Consider the following 9,106-nt stretch of genomic DNA (forward strand, 5'->3'; position numbering starts at 1 on the left):
TTTATTTTTTGTGGGGCTATTACGAACGGAGTTGCTTTCCTAATTTCAGCCACACTTTTCTCATTGTTGGCATACAGAAAAGCCATTGATTTTTGAGGGTTAATTTTATATCCTGCTACGTTGCCAAAGTTTTGAATCACCTTGAGTAATTTGGGAGTGGAGTCTATGGGATTCTTTAAATACAAGATCATGTCATCTGCAAAGAGGGAGAGTCAAAAACAAAATAATTTTTAGAAAAGAAGCTCCAAGAGCAGAAAACAACCTACTTTCCTCCAGGCATATGTTAAAGGAAAAATAATGACTGATTTATAGTGACAGATATGTGAAATATGAAAATATATGAAAAGAGATGAGACTAGAGATATTGTTGGGGCCTGTGTGTATGGAGAACTGGATGATGTACCTTTGTTAAGAATCTTTAGACTCTATTTTGTGCATTTAGGGGAACTCCAGATACAGTGTAGGGAAATTACAAAAGGGTCACATGTGAATCACTCTGAGGGTATGTGGACCCAATTGCACTGTTCTAAGCAAAAGAGGCTAGGTATCTCTTTGATCAGGTGCTACCAGGATGTGAAGCCGAGGCAAGGTTCCAGATGTAAAGGCTTAGTTACTGGATGTGGACGGGGGATGTGTGTGAAGATTACACAAGTGGTCCAGAAGGAGATGACATGATTTCTACTTAGCTGACAGGGCAGATGGAACATCACCAACTGTAGATAGGGATCCCAGGAGGTAAAAATGTTGATTCAGCTTTGAGCCTAGCAAGTTTGAGGTAACTCTGAGTCATCTAGATAATTTCCCTCACATCATTGGTTGTACAAGTCTGAAGAAAGCTATCTAGATGGTAGAAGTAGGTTAGCAGCCAATTACCATGTACTGACGACCACCAGTCTCACGCGCATGATTCTGGGCACATAGTCATAATGAAGCCATAATCTTTCCCCAGAATGCAGACTCATTTCATTCATGCAAGGCCTTTCAGGCATTTGTCTTCTCCCAGGCTGCACATCTAAAAGTCCAGGAGCTTCAGAAGAGACTTGGGTCATTTGTACTATTCACTACCCATCGATCACATCACATTGGGTCAAATTAAACGCTCAGAGGCATCCTATTTTAATGTGAATCCTCTGAACAGAAGTGAAGGGTTTGAACGACCATTCAAGTGGGAGCAATCTCCCCTCCCCCAAAATACGACTCTGATTTCCAGCAGGAGAGGAAGCAGGGAGTTGCTGTCGTAGACATCTTAAAAGGAGAGCCTGAAAAGACAGTGAGTTGTTCTATGAGAAGAGAGTGCAGTCCTCAGCCCTCCGCCACCTCCCAAACACCAGTGCTGTAACTCCTGGGATGGCTGGGGTGCGGCCTTAATATGTCCCTGAGAACCCTGGTCCAGCCTATCTTCAATTAGCTTGAATTACTGGATATTTTTACAGAGACAGCCGGCAGCTCTCAGATTTGTAAACCAGCAGATACCAAGTTAAGAGCCCAGGTGGTCTGCTTCCCTAGTACACATGTGTGTGTGTGTGTGTGTGTGTGTATGTGTGTGTGTGTGTGTGTGTGTGTGTGTGTGTGGTGAGGCAGGTGAGATTCAGACTCTCAGCCCCTGGCAACAAAGCCAGTCACTAGGAAAGGACATAGGCCTGGGCCAAGTTAAGAATAATACCTCATAATCCCACAGAAGTAATTTAATCAATGAAGCATGGATATGACATTGTGCTAGAAATACGCGTGCGTGCACACACACGTGAAGATAAAGTCTAAAAGTCACTGTTTAAAATTATTCTGTTTATCCATCAGGAAGAATGATAGGTAGTCTGCAGAGAAATGAATGGGCTTAGGAAAAAATTTTTGAATGAAGTCAGTTGAGCTCAGAGAGACAAAGAGCTCAAATTTTCACTTGTGCTCAGAAGTTAGATCTAAAAGATAAACACATATGGAAACACATACAGCCCCATGGGCCTGTACAAAGGAGCAAACTGACTAGGGTGTGGTATACTCAGGCATAGATTTCTACAGTGTGACCTCTGTGAATAATTAATAGAGAGCTTGATAAAATGAATACCAGGATTCAAAAACATGTCTCGTTTATGGGTAGAAGACTACAGGGAGGTTAACAGTTAAATGGAGATGAGAATAGTGGGTGGATACAGTCAAAATAGTCAATGTACATAGATGAGAACAGAATTAGGAAACGAGGATGGGTAGGGGTAGAACAGATGGTGAGGGAGAAGGATGGAAGAGGTAACACTGAGCAAAAGGCATTATAAACCTAAGTGGACATGTTAAACCGAAACCCCTTTATGCAACTATTTAGTGGTAGTAAAAACCTGTGAAATCACGAGAGATACAGTTAAAGTCAAAGGATAAGTAGAATACTTAGACTTAAGTAGCAAATCTATTAATTTTAACTCATTAAATTTTTGGTTCTTCAAATAGCCCTTTAAGGTTAACAAGCAGGTGATCAAACTCACATTTTACAGATTAAAAATTTTAGTTCAAGCCTGGAATGAGGCTTAGTGGTAGCGTGCTTTGCCTAGCATGCAGGAAGCCCTGGGTTTGATTCCTCAGTACCACATAATCGAAAAAGCTGGAAGTGGAGCTGTGACTTAAGTGGTAGATTGCTAGCCTTGAACCAACGCAGCTGAGGGACAGTGCCCAGGTCCTGAATTCAAGCCCCAGGACTGACAAACAAACAAAAATAAAATTAGTTCAGAAAGCTTGCAGTGTGTGAGGTTACAGCACTTCATAGTGGCAAGATCTGAACAAGGATATATGCTTCCTTGACTAGGCCTAGGCTGTAAGTTGCAAGGAAAGGTTCGTGGGTCAGAAGAGGCCCTGCCCATGGCTGTATTCTCTAGGATGGGAAAGAAGAGCAAAGCACAGGAGCAACATGGTGACACTTCTTTTGCTATGGTTTGTCAGATCCTCTGGCAATTTTGTGATTCGAACCTTACTCCTCTTCACCCCTATTCGTTGATTGTAGCTTCCTGCTCCCAATTATCTTCCCTGGCTATTTATTTGCATCCTCATCAGAAGGGGGGGAGGGCTTCATTTAGAGGGTCTCGGCTAGTGGATAGCACAGGAAAGTATCACTGGTGCCCTGGAGGTCCGCTTTCACAGAAAAAGGAAGGAACTTCCCCTTTTTTATTGAAATTCACAATCCTAAGGGAGACTCAAATTAGGGAGAGGAATAAGTCTTTATTTTTCTTTAAAGTCTAGATTTTCTCTGAGGGATGGGAGCCAGGAGGGATTCAGGGGTGATGCATTCAGAATCTAACAGAAGCAGAAATTCAGAGAGCTCAGACTTTCTTCCTTCATCAGAACATCAGGGTCTCACACTGGCTCCTCCCTGGAGAATCTCCTCTCTTGGGCTTTTCCATCTCTCTGGCAAACAGGTTCTGACAGATCTGCCCTAGTCTGGTTCAAATATACCCACATTCCCTTTTAACAACAACCAAAGGAGTCAGGATGAGAGGAGGGGGAGTGGCACGCAAGATACACAATGGTCGCTCTGAAGGAGCTGAGCCCAGGAAAATAGCTCTGAGGAAGACAGAAGGGATCATCAAAGGTCTGCCAGACCTGATGAAGAGATGTAAAGAATGCAGACTCTCTGAAGTCAGGACTTCCCCATGACTAGACCTTGCAGGGAGATTAGTGAAAGAGCATTCTTTGTTCCAAAGTTGAAGTGTCTGCACTAGCCGCTGCCCCCCTCCATAAAATATCTGACCACATCAGACAATCAGAATGGAGAGGTCGTGGATGAAGGCACTTTAGTCAGCAGCCATAACTGAGCTCAGCATGTCGCTATCTTCACTGAGGCCATTTTATTCCCTTCAGACTAGCCCATTTTCTAACTGAGTCACACTGAGTGACATCAGTGCACATTGCAAGGAGAAAAAAAAACCCTCTTCTAGACTAATATGGGCTGAATTGTGTCCCTACCCCCTCCATATATCGAAATCATCACTTCCACAGCTCAAAATGTTACCATAGTTGGAGGCATAATTTTAAAGAGATGATCAAGGTAAAATGAGGTCACATGAGCTGTATTCATAAGCAACTAGTATCCTGGTTAGAAGAGATCTGGTCACAGACACACACAGAGGCCATGGGGGGGCATAGAAAGAAGGTGGTCCCCAGTGAGCTAATGAGAGACCTCAGAAGAAATCAACTTCCCTAGCTTCCAGACCTGAGAAAATATTTGTTTCTTTCCTTTGCAGCTTGTGGTACTTTGTTATACAGCCATAGCCAACAAATATACTCAGGTAGCTGAGAATTGATCACACCGAGACATTGTAAAAGATGGTAAGGTGGCTGCTATTTTAAGTGAATAAATGTTGGCTTTGTTCCACAGCAACAGGAACAGGATGAAGCTTGGATTTCTAAAGTTCCTGTTGATGTAAAGGTTGTCAATACACTGGGTAGGATGGACTTCAGTGGGCAAAGTAGAAGAATTGATGGACACCAGCAGAAAGGATGGGATCAAAGGCCAAAGGCCAAAGGCCATAATTAGGGCTTCTATGGGCCTTGAGATGCCATTAAAAAAAAGAGCTTAAAAACACATTCTCATGAATCTGAGAAATAGTAAAAACTGCATGCAATGCAACTTTCTAGAGCTGTTTTATGGACATGGAATTTGATCAGGTGGGATTCCTTGGGAGTGAGAATTACAGTAGCAGATTGCAAGCCTAGGGCCTCGTCTGACCCAGATTCTAATTTTTTAAAAGAGTGATTATAGCTCTGGAGGTGGGGGTCAGGTCTTAGGGCCTCTACCAGGAAGTGCTTTTCCTAGCCATGGGGGATACTATATTACAGCTAATTACAGGCTGTCTGCTAAGATTTTCTAATTACTTTATTTGCATTCATCTTGATTTCTAAAGGCGGCTACTAGAGGATCTTTGAACGCGTCTTGAGGACAGGAAGATACTTTTCTGGGTTTTCCACCTAGGCAGAGGCTTCCTCAGTACCAGGCACCCCAAAAATACTGAACAGGGTCAAACACTGTAATCCCAGGTACTCAGAAGGTGAAGATCATGAGGTTGTGGTTTGAGAGCTGCCAGGCAAAAAGGTAGCAAAACTTTATCTCTACCACCAAGGCAGGTATAATCATGTGCTCTTGTCACCCTACCTAAGTAGACTGAAGCATAGATAATGAGGATTGTGGTCCAAGGTGGGTACCGAGCAAAAACCAAGAACCTATTTGAAAAATAACCTAAAGGAAAGATGACTGTAGGTATGGCTCAAGTGTTAGAACACTTGTCTAGTAAGTTCAAGGCCCTGAATTCAAACCCCAGTATTGCTAACAACCATCACAAAACTGTGCTGAATAGTAGAACGTAAGGCACTGTAAACATGGTCTCTGGGGTCAGCCTGGGAGGGCCTAACTCCAAGTAGCTATGAGATGTTGGGCTTGAAACCTTTTCAAACCAGTTTCTTCGTCTATCCAACAGGAATATTAATAAGCATGTATCCTAGAAAGCACTTGGAGCAATGCCTGCTCATTTCTTGTTAGTAAATATTTACAATAATTGACGATTTGGCTCCTGAAGCACTAGCATTAGGTTTAGTGTTTGCATGTGAGGAGAGAAATAGGGAGGCAGGTTGACAGATGCTGCAGGAGTTAAAGAACTTGGCTTTTGGAAAGTGGATCCTGTACCAATATGTTAGAGCTGGGTGCATTTACATAACCCGTGTCTTGATTCAGGGCAGGTAGTGGGAATTTCCAAGGGAAGGATGATGTCCCTTCCTGCCAAAGTACTGTCTCCTCACTCCCACATGCATAAATCCAGGAGAACCATTTGGCTCCAAGATGTAGATTGCTCTTTGTTTTCTTTTTCTTTCTTTCTTTTAAAAAAATACTTGGAGATCTCCACAAAGTGTCTAAGTATCCTTCCCAGTCATAGCAGGGACACTGAGAAATCAAAACCCAGCTGATTTATTAGAACACGAGTTTTTCTAGTGGAAAAAGGAACTCTCAGCAGGTCTTCACTAAGAAGGTTTGCGTACAAGAATCAAATGCTAGAGATGTTTTGTGCTTATGAGTCTCAGATATGAACATTCCTCCCCCCCAACCAACTTCATGTTCAGTGTTATCATATTGGTAGCTTGAAACCGTCATAGTGGGAGTGTTCATATCACTGGAATGGACAAATGATCCAGACAGTGGTATGGTTACTAAAGTACTTATTGTCACATCACTGTGAAAATCTTAGTTGGACTCCTACTCAGAAAGTCCCTGTCTCTGGTGCTGCCTAGGTAGCAAATCTAGACACTTATCATGGAACCACAACCCTCACAATATCTTAATGTCTTTAAAGCTGATGTCACAAGGTAATTTGCATAAGACAGAATGTAGAAAGAAAATACTTCATTTTAAAATCTAGTATTGCTTATTTTTAACTTTTGACTATTCTTGGGTTTTTGCTTTATAATATATGGCCAATAGGTGTGTGTGTGTGTGTGTGTGTGCGTGTGTGTGTGTGTAATTGAGAAGTCTTTGCTCAATTATTTTTAACTGGTAAGAGAGAAAGAGACAAAGAGTGAAGATAGAAGGAAGAAAAGGTGCATTTTTTTTCTATTTCAGGTGGAGATACTTTAATTAACATGCAAGAAGTAAGGTAGGTCCCTGTAGAGATCAAGGTGGGTGTCTTCACCAGTCCTGGGAGGAGCATGATAATGCACATCCTTTAACAATTCCTGAGAAGCCTGAAGGCCTTGGTGTACTGCGGATTGCCCGGAGCCAGCCCTGAGATTTTGATGCAACAGGTCTAGAATAGGAGTCATTTGGGTCCCATCTCAGTTTTTAAAGTAATTATCAACTCTGGGAATATAGCTCAGTGGTAGAGCATTTTCATAGTATGTACAAGTCCCTGAGCTCAGACCCTTAGCACTTTAAAAATCAATATAAATTATTAATATATGAATGACCATTTTTATTATATTACTCACAATCAATTTGCTACAGACCTCTCAACTTCTACTCTCAATTTCTTTATTTCTCTTGCTATAGGCCAGTAACAAATGCTTGGTACTGACACTCCAGTTGGAATAGAGATGATATGAATTCATCAGGGGTAAATAAATGAGGTATTCTTTAGATAAGCATTCTTCTCTGAATTCTTTTTTTTTCTGTGTTGGTTTTTATATCTAAACAAATTGACATAAAGTAAATCCAGATGGCAGTTGAAGGGAACTAACAAGTTTGGGGGTTTTAATTGGTTCTTTTGATTTATTTATTTTTATATAATTAAAAAATAGCCCTTAAGTAATTACACAAAAAGCTTTTAATTCAACATGTCAGTTTATGTATATGTTGCATCTTGATCAATGTACTCACAACTTTTTAAGAGATGTGATGCTGTAGTTGTACAGACTTTAGAGGTTCACAATCATAGATAGGTATTTTTGTTCTATCTCTCCTTTTTTGGGGATATGAAAGCAGATCTAATACCACCACAAAACACAGTTTTAAGACAAAAACCAATCCTGAGCCTTGGAAAAAAACCATATTAAGTGAAGTAAGCCAGATCCCAAAAAAAGACTCCATAGTTTTCCTTATTTGTAATAATTAGTATATGTCTAGGATAGTCCTAGCAGAGGATTACAATAGCTCAATAGCTATGCATATATGACCATATAAAAAGATGCTAATTGAAATGAACGCTAAGATGTGGAAACAAGAGGTTTTGCTTTAAAATGTACTGTGAGAAAGTATTTCTTTTTTCTTTTCTTTTTTCCCCTTTGGCTTATCCCCTGTTGTCACTGTTTTTTATTTTGGTACCCTGTGTCTTGTATATATGCTTATCTGATATGGGGAAGGAAAAAGGAATAACAAAATGGCGAGACAAAGAACAAAGGGTGAACCAATGCAATAGTGACACTCACAAGACACTATGTTGGAAATGAACTTCACAAGTTGGGGAGGGAGTCAGGAAGGAGGGAGAGTGGGAGCAGGAGAGGAAAGGGGTAACAATGTTCAACAAGAAATGTTTTCATTACCTTCCCTATGTAACGGTATAACCCCTTGGTTCAATAAAATCAAATTAAACTTAAAAGAAAGAGATGCTAGGCTAGGCCTACACTTTCAAAACCAGAAATTTGAAGAAAGGTTTTAAGATAAAAGGGATTTTGCTGATGACAACAGTATCAGCGGGCAGAATGGAGAGAGTCTGGAGTAGGGAATAGATTGAGAAGTGTAAGAACTTGGTCAGCTTGGAGAAATTAATGAAGAAACCAAGCCAGACACCACAGGCTCCCTCCTATAATCCTGGCTACTCAGGAGGTTGAGTGCTGAAGCCAGCCCAGGAAGAAAAAACTGGGAGACTCTTTTTTTTCATTTATTCATATGTTTAATGAAAATCTTCCATTTGTCAACTACTGTGAAAAATGCTGGGGATACCAAAATAAATTCTTGTCTGCTCAATATGCCTACACATATTTGAGAAGCATTTTGTTTCTTTTTTATATGTTTTTTTAATTGTAAAAATACTGTGTAGAGGGGTTACAGTTACATGAGCAAGGTAATGAGTACATTTCCTATCCAGCATTGTTACCTCCTCCTTTGTTTTTCCCTTACCCTCCCTTCCTTCCCCATCTCCCCAACTCCTCCTCTCTCCCCTGCCCCAAGTTGTAAAGTTCGTTTTCAACATAGTGTCTCATACATCTCATTGTTACAATGGGTCAACCTGTATCCTTATTTCAGCATTTTGTTATTCCCCTCCGCTCCCCAAATTAGAAAAATGTATATATAAGATGCAGGGCACCGACATCAAATACAGTGAAAACAGGGGTTATACCATGGGAGAAGAACATACAAGAGAAACAAAAAAAATCACATAGTACATTTTAAAATGTTAAAAACAATAGCAAGAAAGAAAAAAACCCACTGTGTCCCTATTTTGGGGTTCATTTCACTTAACATCATCTTATATGGTCATATGTACACAGCTTTTGACCTTTTCTGCTTGTCCTAGACTTAAACTAGTAATTGCAAATAAGGGAAATCATGGGACCTATGTTTCTTTGGGCCTGGCTTACTTAATTTAATATTATTTTTTCCAAGTCTTTCCATTTCCTAACAAATGTGGCAATGTCATTCTTTCTGATG

This window comes from Dipodomys ordii, unplaced genomic scaffold, assembly GCF_000151885.1.
Source record: "Dipodomys ordii isolate 6190 unplaced genomic scaffold, Dord_2.0 Scaffold111, whole genome shotgun sequence".
In the NCBI taxonomy this organism is placed as follows: domain Eukaryota; kingdom Metazoa; phylum Chordata; class Mammalia; order Rodentia; family Heteromyidae; genus Dipodomys; species Dipodomys ordii.